General features: G+C 33.9%; 1 pseudogene across 1 annotated transcript; it reads right to left on the reverse strand.

The window, feature by feature from the left end:
* Positions 1 to 6,436: 6,436 nt before the first annotated feature.
* On the reverse strand, positions 6,437 to 7,905 carry LOC309842805 (E3 ubiquitin-protein ligase Mdm2 pseudogene; annotated as a pseudogene). The gene is made up of 2 exons: positions 7,771 to 7,905; positions 6,437 to 7,379 (listed from the first exon to the last, which is right to left on the reverse strand). The product of its transcript is annotated as an E3 ubiquitin-protein ligase Mdm2 pseudogene (transcript).
* Between the last annotated feature and the right edge of the window lie 5,684 nt (positions 7,906 to 13,589).

A 13,589-nucleotide genomic window follows, 5' to 3' on the forward strand; every position in this document is an offset into this window, starting at 1 on the left:
TTTGTATTTGTATTATTTTTAATTTGCTCTTCTTTTTCCAGTGTCTTAGGTGAAATATCAAGATAATAATTTTAGAAATTTCTTCTTCTTCTGCCTTTTTTTCTTTTGTTATGTAAGTTTCAGGTGTACAGCTTTATAATTAACCATCTGTATACACTCCAAAGTGCAACTACTACAAGTCTAGTAATCACCATATGGTTCATCACTATATGGTTGGTCTCCTTCACCCACTTCACTCATTCCCATCTGGTAACCACTGGTCTGTTCTCTGTGTTCATGAATTTGATTTTATTTACTTTTGCTTGTTCATCTTTTCTAAGATTCCACATATAAGTGAAAATACATGATATTTGTCTTTCACTGCTTGAGTTATTTTATTTGACACACACAGGTCCATTCATGTTGTCAAAAGCAACATTTCATTCTTTATGGCTGAGTAGTACCACATCTTGACTATTGTAAATAATGCTGCAACAAACATAGTGGTACATATATCTTTTCAAATTAGTATATTCATCTTCTTTACATTTTTAAAAATTTAATTCCAGTATGATTAATATGCAGTGTTATATTAGTTTCAAGTATACACAATATAGTGATTCAACAATTATGTATACTACTCAGTGCTCATCATGATAAGTGTACTCTTAATCTCTTTCACCTATCACCCATCCACTCACCCACCTCCTCTCTGATAACCATAATTTTTTTCTCTATAGCTAAAACTATGTGGGGTTTTTTTTTGTTGTTGTTGTTGTTGTTTCTCTCTCTCTCTCTCTTTTTTTGTTCATTTCATTTCTTAAATTCCACATAAGAGGGAAATCATGGTGTTTGTCTTTCTATGACTTATTTCACTTAGCATTATACTCTCTAGATCCCTCCAGGTTGCAAATGGGAAGACATATAATATAATGGAATATTGATCAGCCAGATAGATCTATATCTATCTATATATTTATTTATATAGAAATATATATAAAGGTATATATGTATCATATATTCTTTATCAATTCATCTATTAATGGATTGACAGATACTTGGACTATTTCTATAACTGAGCTATTATAAATAATGCTATAATAAACATGGGATATATAAATGTTTTCAAATTAGCATTTTCATACTCTTTGTATTAATATCCAGTAGTGCAATTACTGGATCATACTGCAATTCTATTTCTAGATTTTTGAGAAACCTCAAAACTGTTTTCCATAGCAGCTGAACCAGCTTACATTTCTACCAACAGTTCATGGAAGGTCGTTTTCCTCCACATCCTCACCAATGCTTATAGTTTCTTAGGTTGTTGATTTTAGCCATCTTGACAGATGTGAGATGATATTTCATTGTGGTTTTGATTTGCATTTACCTGATGATGAGTGATATTGGGCATCTTTTCATATGTCTGTTGGACATCTGTATGTCTTAGAAAAAAATGTCTATTACTATTTTCTGCTCATTTTTAATCTCATGTTGAGGATGATGATGATGATTTGGGCTTGAGTTGTGTAGGTTCCTTATGTATTTTGGATACTAATACTTTATTGGATAGACCATTTGCAAGTATTTTCTCCCATTCAGTAGGTTGTCTTTTAGTTATGTTGTTTCTTTTGTTCTGCAGAAATGTTTCATTTTGCTATAGTCTCAATAGTTTATTTTTGCTTTTGTCTCACTTGTTTCAAGAGACATATCTAGAAAAATATTGCTACAGCTGATTTCAGAGAAATTACTCCCTGTGCTCTAGTCTAGGATTTTTGTGGCTTCAGAACTTGTATTCAGGCCTTTAATCTATTTTTAATTTACTTGTGTTTCTGATGTGAGAGTGTGATCTAGATTTTTTTTTTTTTTGGCATGTTGCTATCCAATTTTCCCAACAACATTTTTTCATAAGACTGTCTTTTCCCATTAGATGTTCTTGTTTCCTTTGTTGAAGATTATAGTTGATTATATAATTGTGGATTTATTTCTGGGCTCTCTATTCTCTTCCACTGGTCTATGTGTTTATTTTTGTTCCAATACCCATACTGTTTTGATTACTATAGCATTGCCCTATATCTTGATATATGGGATTGTGATACCTCCAGTTTTGTTCTCCTTTTTCAAGATTGCTTTGGCTAGTAGGGGTCTTCTGTAGTTCCAAACAAAGTTGAAGGTTATTTTTTCTAGTTCTGTGAAAATGCAGTTTGCATTTTGATAAAAAATGCATTTGATCTGTAGATTGCTTTGAGTAGTATGGACATTTTAATATATGTTCTTCCAGTCCATGAACATGCAATATCTTTCCATTTGTTTGCATTATCTTCAAATGCTTTTATCAGTGTATTATAGTTTTCAGGGTACAGATCTCTCACCTCCTTGGTTAAGTTTATCCCTAGGTATTTTATAATTTTTGGTGCAGTTGTAAATAGGATTGTTTTCTTAACATCTCTCTCTGTTATTTTGTTATTAGTGTATAGAAATGCAACAAATTTCTGTATACTGCTTTTGTATTCTTCAAACTTATTGAATTCCTTTATCTGTTCTAGCAGTTTTTTGTGGAGACTGTAGAATTTTCTCTATATAGTACATCATCTGAAAATAGTGAAATTTTAACTGCTTTTTACCAATTTTGATGCCCCTCTCCATACCTCCATGTCCCTCCCTTCCTGGAACAGTTCTGTGGATCCATTTGGTTCCTCACCATGTCTCTACCATTCCTATCTTCTTTGATTTTGGCCACTTCTCTACATTTAGCTGTGGAGAGTCTGGTCTGCCAGTCTTTGGGTAGTTTTCTAGGTTATTTATATTGATATAGGTGATATCTCATTGTATCCTTGGGACAAGGTAAACTTAGCATCCTCCTACTCTGTCATCTCCCCAGGAAGTCCCAGTATTTTTCATATTCTTCAGATAATTACCCAGAAAGGGAAGAGTTGGCTCATGTAGTAGTCTTATTCTTAATGTTTTTGGAGGTTTCCATACAGTTTTCCACAGTAACAGCACCAATTTACAATCTCACCAACAGTGTACAGAGATTCCTTTTTCTCTGTATCTTCTCTAGTATATGTTATTTCTTATCTTTTGACAATAACCATTCTAACAGGTATGAGATGATAATTAATTTTCATCTCACTATTAGTATTATAAATCATCTTTTTCTTTGCCTGTTGGCCATCTGTATGTTTCTTTTGGCAGATTTGTCTATTCAGATTATTTGCTCATTTTTTAATTGGGTTGTTTAATTTTGGTTGTTGAGTTGTTTGAGTTCTTGATGTATTTTGAATATTAATACTTTATTGAATATATGGTTTGCAAACATCTTCTCCTACTTAGTGAGTTGCTTTTTTATTTTGATGGTTGTTTCCTTTGTTATGCGGGAGTCTTTCAGTTTGGTATAGTTCCATTTGTTTATTTTTTGCTTTTGTTTCCTTTGCCATTGGAGTCAACACACAAAGATGTTGCTAAGACTAAAGTCAAGGAGATTACTACATATGTTTTATTCTAGGAATTTTATGATTTTGGATTTTTACATTCAAGTTTTTAGTCAATTTAGTTTTGTTTGTTTGTTTGTTTTTTGGTGTGTGTTTGATGGAACAGTGACCTAGTTTCATTCTTTTGCAAATGGCTATCCAATTTTCCTAGTAGCATTTATTGAAGAACTGTCATTTCTGCTTTGTATGTTCTTGGCTCTTTGTATGTTCTTGGCTCTTGATATCTATATATGTGGGAGTTTACCTCTGGACTCTCTCTTCTGTTCCTTTGATCTGTGTGTCTGTTTTGGTACCAATACCATAGAGTTTTGATTAATATAGCTTTGTAGTATAGTTTGAATTCAAGGACTGTGATGTCTCCAGTTTCGTTCTTTTTTAAGATTGCTTTGATCTATTTGGAGTCTCTTGTGGTTCCATACAAGTTTTAGAATTATTTGTTCTAGTTCTGTGAAGTATGCCATTGGAATTTTGTTAAGCCTGACATTGATTCTGTACATTTCTTTGGGTATATGGACACTTTAACAATCTTAGTTCTTCCAATCCATGAGCATGAAATATCTTTCCACTTATTTGTAAATTAATCTATTTCTTTCATCAGTATCTTACATTTTTTATTATACAGGTCTTTCACTTCTTTGGTTAAATTTATTTCTAGGTATTTTACTCTTTTTAATGCAATTGTAAATGGATTATTTTCTTATTTTCTCTGTTGTAGAATTTAATTTCTTAGTTGTAGCAGTTTTTTTGGTTCATTCTTTAGAATTTTTTGAATATAATATTATGTCATTTGCAAATAGGAACAGTTTACTTCATCCTTTCTGACTTGGATACCTTTGTTTGTTTTTTGTTTTTGTTTTTGTTTTTGTTTTATCTTGGAATAAACTTAATTTATTTTATTTTTATTTTTATTTTTTTTATTTTTTTTACTTTTATCATTTAATTTGGATTGCATATAACTTTTGAAAGTAGGTCTCTTTTTTTTTTTGCATGTTTAATTTTTTATTTTTTATAAACATATATTTTGTTTTTGTTTTTCCCTTGCCTAATTGCTGTAGCTAGGATTTTCAATATTATGCTGAATAAAAGTGGTGAGAGTGGGCATCCTTGTCTTATTACAGTTTTTAGAGAAAAAGCTTTCAAATTTCCCCCACTGAGTATAATGTTAGCTATGAGATTTTCTTGTATTATGATTTCCCCCAGTTCACCTGTAGGGTGGTCCATGGCCATCATGGCATATTGAAGGTTTGATCTCTCAGCAGGGCACACCCACTGGTACTAGCAAATTGGAGGGATAACTCCAAAATAGTGCCCATTAGCGTGAATATTAGTAAGATAGTTTAAGATCTCAAAAATGGCTACCACCAGATGGAGAAGTTCCTGGGGAGGGTCCCTGCTGCTTCTGCCTTCCTGGTAGATGCTTTAAATTTAGTAAATGGGTCTCTTCTACATGTGGTCTATGCACTTTTCAAATTGGTGTGTGTGTGTGTGTGTGTGTGTGTGTGTGTGTGTTGGCTTCCAAATTGAGTAATATGCACAGAAATCCTTTAAGAGTGAATTTTCCATTCTCTAGAGCTTTTTTGAACATAATCTCTGTTGATTTTTTAAAAAGATTTATTTATTTATTTGAAAGAAAAAGAGAGAGAGAGAGAATCTCAAACAGACTCACTGCTAAGTGTGGAGCCAGACAGGGGGCTCGATCCCATGACCCTGAGATCATGACCTGAGCCAAAATCAGAAGTTGGATGCTCAACTGTCTGAGCCACTCAAGTATCCCTCCACTGATTTTTAAAACCTAATGATTTGGGATTTCACTCCTCTGAAGGATCTAAGAGCTGGCATCGGTGATATGGAGTTGGAATCTCTCATTCCTCAGTGAGAGGTTCAATACCTTTAATATCCCTCCTGATTGGGACTCACCATGAATGTGGTGTTTTGTTTTTGTGTTTTTTTGTTTTTTTTCCCTTGACAAGTCTATGTCTCTTCCTTTCTCCCTCTTGATGTTGTCATTTACTTCTTTGTTATGGAAACTGTTCATTCAATTATCAGGTAACTTTTATTTATTTATTTTTTTAAGATTTTATTTATTTGATGGAGAGTGAGAAAGAGCAGCAGCAGCAGAAGGAAAGGGAGAAACAGATTCTCTGCTGAGCAAGGAGTCTGATGCAGGACTTGATCCCAGAACCCAGGACTATGTATCAGGTCATTTTTATTTTTATTTTTATTGATTTTATTTATTTATTTGACAGACAGAGATGACAAGTAGGCAGAGAGGCAGGCGGCGGGGGGTGGGGTGGGGAGGATGAGGCTCCCTGCTGAGCAGAGAGCCCCATATGGGGTTCAATCCCAGGAGCCTGTGATCATGCCCCGAGCCAAAGGCAGAGGCTTTAACCCACTGAGCTACCCAGGTTTCCCAATATCAATCATTTTTAGAGTAATTATTCCACATATAATTACAGATTTTTAAAAATCAAGCATTTAACATTTTTAAATTATAAATCAATAAATGTGTATATTAAAACTAAAAAAAATAGACAATTAAATGACTAGGCAAATGAAACTATTTGCAGATTTGAATGTTTTGTAAGTAGCATAATCACTGCACACCGTACCCTGAATGTACATAACTTACTTTAAGTGTCTTACTTAAATTTTTCAAAATCAGATACTTCTCTGAATTTTAAGGAAGTCAAAATCATTTAAAATATGAGGATTAGGAGTTAAGGATGAGCTATATATCCAATTTAAATAACATTAAAAACAAAATATAAAATATAACAGAAGTGAAATTTTTCTAAAGGGAAGTATTTACTATTCCCCCTCCCAAAGTAGGTAAATTATACTACAGAGTAGAAATCTACGTGTACTGAAATACATTCTTGCTTTGATAAGTGTAAAAAAAAATCATCTTGTCTAAATTTTTAGAGCTATGCAGTTGGAAATACAGAATTTTACTTTTATAAGCATGTCCGTTAAGAGAAGTAAGTTAGCACAATTATTTGAATTGGTTGTCTACACACTGAACAGGACTTATCCTTCTCTTTAGCTTCTTTGCACACATAAAGTCTGCCATAAAATGTCCTGTTTTGCCATGAACAATACAACCATATTTAGGCTGTCATTGGTAAATCACACAAGGTTCAATGGCATTAAGGGAAAAACTAGATTCTATGATTTTTATCTTTGTCTTGTGTTTCTTCCCTTTCAAACTCTCTGATGTTTTCTTGGCTGCTATGAATGTTGTTAGATGCTGATGACTGAGAATGGTCCTCACTTTTTTGGGATTGGGAAGCTTGTATGATTTTATCATCATTTTCCTCAACACATGGTTCTCTGTGTTACTATTCACTGTATTTTTTTTTTTTTTTTCCTTAACAATCAGGGACATCAAAGCCCTATTTTACTTGAATTTAGTTTTCTAGTTTGTCTTTCTCAGGCATTTTACTTTATCTTTCACTTTACCTTCAGGAAGCCAGTTCTCATGAGAAGCCCAACATCTGTTGCAATGAAGTAGAAAAGGATTCATTTCATTGCATGAAGTGCACTTCAGTAGTCTGCTGAGGAAATTTCAGGATCTTCTTAAGTGAATCTGTATTACTCTTTCCTGCCTGATACACAGTTACTCAACATACCTCATCCTCCTCCCTGAGAGTTCTTGTACTTCCTCACTAAGGCTATCATCTTCTGAATTGCGAGACACAACTTCAAAATCTACACTGGATTGATCTGAAACTGAATCCTGATCCAACCAATCACATGAATGTTCACCAGCATCAAGATCTGGATTTGATGGAGTGAGTCTCTGTTGATTCACTGCTACAGTTTCTTTCACAAAATTGTCTCCCTTATTACACACAGAGAAAGATTTTCATCAAAGGAAAGATAAATACAATCAGATTTGTGGTGCTTTTTCCTCTGTCATTCACCAGGTAATGCACCTAAATGTTCCTCTGTCCAACTAATTACTCTCCTTTTACATGAGGTAGATGGTTTAGAAAGCAAATCTGAAGATGAAAGTTTCTCTTTCTACAACTCTTGACCAGGGCCCTTTTGATCACTCCCACCTTCTAGGTGACACTTATTTTTACTCACAGATTTGAAATGTGCCTGAATCTGATGGTTTATGCTGATTGACTACTACAAAGTTTCTGTGGATTGTTATATATATTTTCCTGTATTCTTTTACAGAGAAGCTTGGCACTCTAAGCAAATCCCTTAGAAGATAATTGGAACAATACACAATATGCTATAGTTTCTCAACATATAATTGTTTAGTCATAATATACTGGCCAAAATAAAATATAACCTTTTGTAATAAAAGTGTCTTTTTGTGCGCAGATTTTAGCAACTTCAAAAGCAATGACTTTGGTTTCACTAGGGTCTCTTGTTCTGAAGCTGAAATTTGTGAGGTGCTTATAGCACCCTCAGCTGACACAGACATATTGGTACTGTACTTTTGTATGGAACAGTGTAGAATAAGGGCTCTACATTGGTGACCACTGGTATCTATATGCTTAAAGGGAACACAGCTGCTCCTTACTAAGTGGGGTTTTCCGCACCCGGAGTCCATGGGAGTAGCGACCCTCGAGGCTCCTCAGTTCCCTTTACTGGGTACACAGAAACCCAATGTCTTGGGCCTCAGCGACTATTCCACTTGTGAGCCACAGGCCACTGGGGAGCTTGAAATCACTAGGGCCCAGAGAAGAAGGGGGCTCCTGGCTCCATCAGCTGGGTTAGGGGTGCCCCTTGAGCTCTGGCTCTTCCTCCATTTCCCTTTCGAGGCACACAGGGCTGCACAGGCCCTAGAAGGAGCCTAGCCAGCAAAGGTGGCAAAGGCGCACCGAATGCATGCTCCCTGCTTCCCCTGTAATTGGAGAATTTTTGTGCCCATGGGAGGATGTAATTTAAGCTCCTGCTCTGCCTCCATCTTAAACCCAACTCCTTCTTCTTTATTAATGTGTTTACAGTTATAAATTTCCTTCTAGCTAGTGGTTTAGCAATATTCCATATTTTTATATGTGTTTTATTTGTTTTCATTAATCTCAAAGTATTTTTAATTTCCCTTTTGATTTTTTATATTTTGTATTTCATTTAATTTCCACATATTTATAAGTTTTTCTATTCAGAAATATATGTACATATCAGTGTTTATCTAGGTATCTATCTACTATGTTATACTTATAAATCTACCCTGGAAATCCATGGTACTGAGATCTTTTTTGGAGAACAAGAAGGTATGTTCCTACTTTAGAGAGAACATATGAAGAGGAATATGACATTTCATAAAAATATTCCAGTTAAAACCATAATCAGAAGGTGTAATGACTGCCTAATGCTCATTTCCAAGGCAGGAAGACTGAGCCTCTGGCCGTCAATGTGCTATGCCTGCGTATAAGGCAACTAAGAAAGAAAAATTTTGGAGTTACACAGATTTGCTTCATTAATACAAGTCTACCAGTTTTTGAGGAGAAAAAAAAAAATCCTTAGAAGTGCTTTCTTCAATGTTGTTTTGAGATGAGTGAGATGATTGAAATGAAACATTTTGCAGGTACCAAAACAAGCATTTCATCCATACTCACTGTTATTTGCATATTTCTAATAAAGGGCTTCACTATCAATACCTTCCAAAATGATGAACAGTGTCAGATTATAACTTTCTAAAGTCCATGAAGTCTGATCTGAGAGACATTTGAAGAAACCTTAACATGCCAACAAACTGGTAGTTGATGGTCACAACTAGCAGAGATCATTGTAACACTGGTTAATTTTGCTACCTAGAAAGATCTATGCTTGCTAGTAGAAGACATCAGGGCAGGTGGTTCAGGGAAGTATGAAGGAAAAACTTTAAGAATGTGTAATTTCCTAACAATGCCAGGGCAGATTAGTGTGATTGCTGACTGGAAGGGCCCAGAAGGAGTGGCTGATAGACTGTAGCTATGGGAAATTTGATTGCTTAAATGCTTTAGATGACTGTTAAGAAAAAAGGAGGAGGAGGAAGAGGAGAAAAAAGAAGAGGAGGAAGCGGCCCAGACACATGAAAAAGAAACTAAGAATTCATGGAGAGTTTTTAGGTGGGTTGCATCTAATGTAATTCTTTGCCTTTTAATTGTCAAATTTGGTACTTTCCCATATTTAGTGAGCTTTAAATTATAAGAATCATCTTAAAGCTGGGGCGCCTGGGTGGCTCAGTGGGTTAAGCCACTGCCTTCGGCTCAGGTCATGATCTCAGGGTCCTGGGATCGAGTCCCGCATCAGGCTCTCTGCTCAGCAGGGAGCCTGCTTCCTTCTCTCTCTCTCTCTCTCTCTCTGCCTGCCTCTCAGTGTACTTGTAATTTCTCTCTGTCGAATAAATAAAATCTTTTAAAAAAAATCATCTTAAAGCTAAAACTACTCCTCCAGACATAATTCTAAGGTAAATTATTTTGTAGGACCGGGCACTAACCCACTTTTATCTCTTTCCTACTATGAGAATTAGTGGTAATAACATAAGTATTACTTTTTCTTGGGAAAATATTTTCTGGTTTTCTAGGGAAATAAAAGTCTTTCTTGCTAAAGATCTTTTAAAATTTTGAGTTTCTTTGGTAACTTTGTATATTCCTACAATTTTCAACTTAATTTTAGCTTAAAATTTACGTGAAGCAATTTAAAGGATGATTTTATAACTGATTACAGGAAAAGATTGTTTTGAATTCCACACCCCTATCAGGTTCATGTAAAGTGTATGAGGAGCAATTTTATATTTTTAGTGTACAAATAGAAAATTTTTGTTATTTTCATATATATTTATTATTTATGACTTTTTTATTTTTGGTATTTAATAGAGTTTAATGATACTAGTATCATGTGAACATAAAAATACATAAAATTTTTATTAAAACAAAGGTATACAGAAAATATTACTTTGGAGAGTCATCCATTATAGCAGTTTTCAGTTTATATGTGAGGTAGATGTTCTTGTGCAAAAATATCCATCTGTTGACATTTATGTTTGTCTGCAATCCTTTTCAATGAGTAATCATATATTAGAAATATTAGACAACTCACCAGTCACATTTTAAATCCTGTACACATACAGAAACATCTTTAAAAGTAATATAATGAACCAGTGTTTAGAATTTTGTCAGTCATTGCCACAAATATTACTGTGAGATTCAGCGAAGTTTTAGATGAAAGTTTTCATGTAAAAATATGTGATATATGCCTGAATATTTAAAGATTTAATAATTATCTTATCAAAAGCAATATTATTAAGAAGTTATAAAGTCAGAGTGGGACTGGAACTCAGGATTTTCAACAGATAGCCTAACATATTTTTTCCTTTCATTAGTAGCTTTCAGAAATATTTTAGTTATAGAACTCCTTTTTCAAAAAAACAAAAAAAAAGAACACTATCATGAAAGCTTAATAAATAAAAATAGAAGTATTCTAGCTAAAAGCAGAATAACCTATTATTCTTCTTGTTGTTTCCACATACCCACAAGATCTGTTTTGTGGTGTCTGGGGATCCCTTGGGTTCCTTGGAAAACTTTCATAACATTTTATTACACCAAGTTGACAATTCAAGTAGGATGGATTTTCAATTTATGTTCATTATAAATGTAATGTATTCACAATTAGTAATACTTACTTATCACAGTTATAAGTGGATTCAGAAATGGTATTTTTTTTTTCAGCAGTAGATAACAAAAAGCCAGACTCACACTGGTAAAACAAACAAACAAACAAACAAAAACAAAAAACAAACAAAAAAACAGACTAGAGTTTTATTGCTCTCTTAATATAACAAAAGAAGTGAAGGTAGGTAGCTACTGATGTTAGTTCAGTAGCTCAAAATTTGAGATGATTTTCTCAGCTGTCTCTCATGGTCACAAAATGGTCCTGAGACTTCAAGCTTTGGAACTCTCATTTAAGACAAAAAGAAACTTCCTTTATCAAGAAGACCCTTTCCCCAGAATCTCCTCAACAAACTTCCACTTATGCCACATAACTCCTGCGTTATGTAGTAACTACTACCTGAAAATGGTGATTGACAACATACATACTTAGCTTTCCAGGCTCCTAATGGAGGTAAAATGAGAAAATTGAAACAGGAAGATTTTTGATAACCACTTAATAGTGTCTAACATAGTGATATTCAAAACTGAAGTAGAACTTATTAGATATTATAGGCTTTTACACTTGGAAGTAATTAATTTTTTTCTTTAATCTTATAGTGGTGAGGATGTTACTGGTGATCCTATCCTTGTATTAATTTAAAATTATTGAGATTTCTGAAAATAAACTTTAAAACCCTAGAATCTTTATTTTATAGTTTTTTTTTGTTTGTTTGTTTTTAGATTTTAGGAAACCCAGAATTTTATTCCTGAAAACTAAATATAATCCTCATTTTGTATTCAATATATTTCTTTTTTTTTTAAATATTTTATTTTTATTTGTCAGAGTGAAAGAGTGAGCACAGGCAGACAGAGTGGCAGAGAGAGAAGCAGGCTTCCCACAGAGCAAGGAGCCCAATGCAGGACTCGATCCCAGGATGATGGGATTATGACCTGAGCCGAAGGCAGCCACTTAACCAACTGAGCCACCCAAGTGTCCCTTCAATATATTTCTATAGTCTATCTATTTTGGAAAACATACTTACATATTGTTTATAAATTCTCAATAGACAGATTTCTCATACCTTGAAGGTCCCAATTCTCTACAAATTTGTTTTTTTTCTTTAGAGTAATTTTCCCCTAAGGTTTTTATGCAGCTTTCAAATTTGATAAGCAGTATCCCTGGGGCAAATAATATATGTTAATAAAAAATTAAATTAAATTAAATTAAATTTTTAAAAATGATAAGCACTAATATATCATAGGATATGCATATCTGAGACATATATGCAAATCTGAACCATGGTGTGGAGGTAAGTGATTAATCCAATAGACAGTTCTATATGTCACCCTCGTATTTCTAAATTACATTATCTCTTAACCATAGGACAATCTGAAATCCTATCACTTGGTCCTTATTTGACTATTACTCACTAAATATCTGGAAATTCAGAAAACTTTAATTGTTTAGATAATAGTAATTATATCAATTTAATTTTTCATGTAGTAAAAGAAAAGTAATATCCTGAGAACTTCTTAGATCTAGAAAAGATTTAAAAGAGACAAAAATCCACGTGGACATCATCGGTCATGATGAGTGGTATGGGTGGCAAACCAAGCAACCATCTAGAGGTCAAGCCAAGTCTGTCATTTAATTAATGAGAGCCACTGGCATAGTTCAGCTATGTTATTCTTGTTGCTCTTAGTGTAGACATCAGATGGACTAGTTGACACCAATTCATTGCTGAGAAGCCAGTATATGGGTTGGGGGACTAGGGCAGATAAAACTGGCCTTCATATAACTGTGATTCCTTTACATTAAGGACAAACAGTAGTGGAATAGTGAGTACTAGATCAGAGGGAAAAAGTCTGCTCTGGGAGAATTTTAATTGGACATTTAAAATTTTTAATTAGAAATTAACTTAATTTTAATCAAAAATTAATCTCCAACTTTATAGTTGCTTCATCACAGAGTACTTGGCCTTGCGCATTTATGTCTTTTTAATTTGATATAGATAAACATTTAAGAAAAGTTTAGTGGTTTGCAACTTTATGGATTATAGTGCTTAAGAGAATCTGCCAAAAATCTGGGACTGGGAAAAGCAGTACATTTCCCCTTTTCTGTGTTAATATTTGTGGATTACCTGCTAAGATATATACAATTTTATGTATAGTATCTAGTATAATTCTTACAGCAATCCTGGGTATTTTGGAATTGCTATAATCACTTAATAAAGTACTAAATTAAGGGCCAGAGATTTTAAGAGACTTGCCAAATGGCACACAGCTTGTAAGTAGCACTGGGATTAAAGCCTGTGTTCACCAGCTGCCAGAACCTGCAACTATTTTCAAAAGATGCCAGGCAAGTGAGAATCAAAAGCCAATAATCTGCCCATTTTTTTATATGATTGTCTGTTTTGTGTGTGTTGATTTTGAGTTCTTTATAGATCCTGTGTATCAACCTTTTGTCTATACTGCCATTTGCAAATATCTTCTCCCATTCCGTGGGATGCCTCTTTGTTTTATTGACTGT

Source organism: Mustela nivalis, assembly GCF_964662115.1.
Source record: "Mustela nivalis genome assembly, chromosome: 1".
NCBI lineage: Eukaryota > Metazoa > Chordata > Mammalia > Carnivora > Mustelidae > Mustela > Mustela nivalis.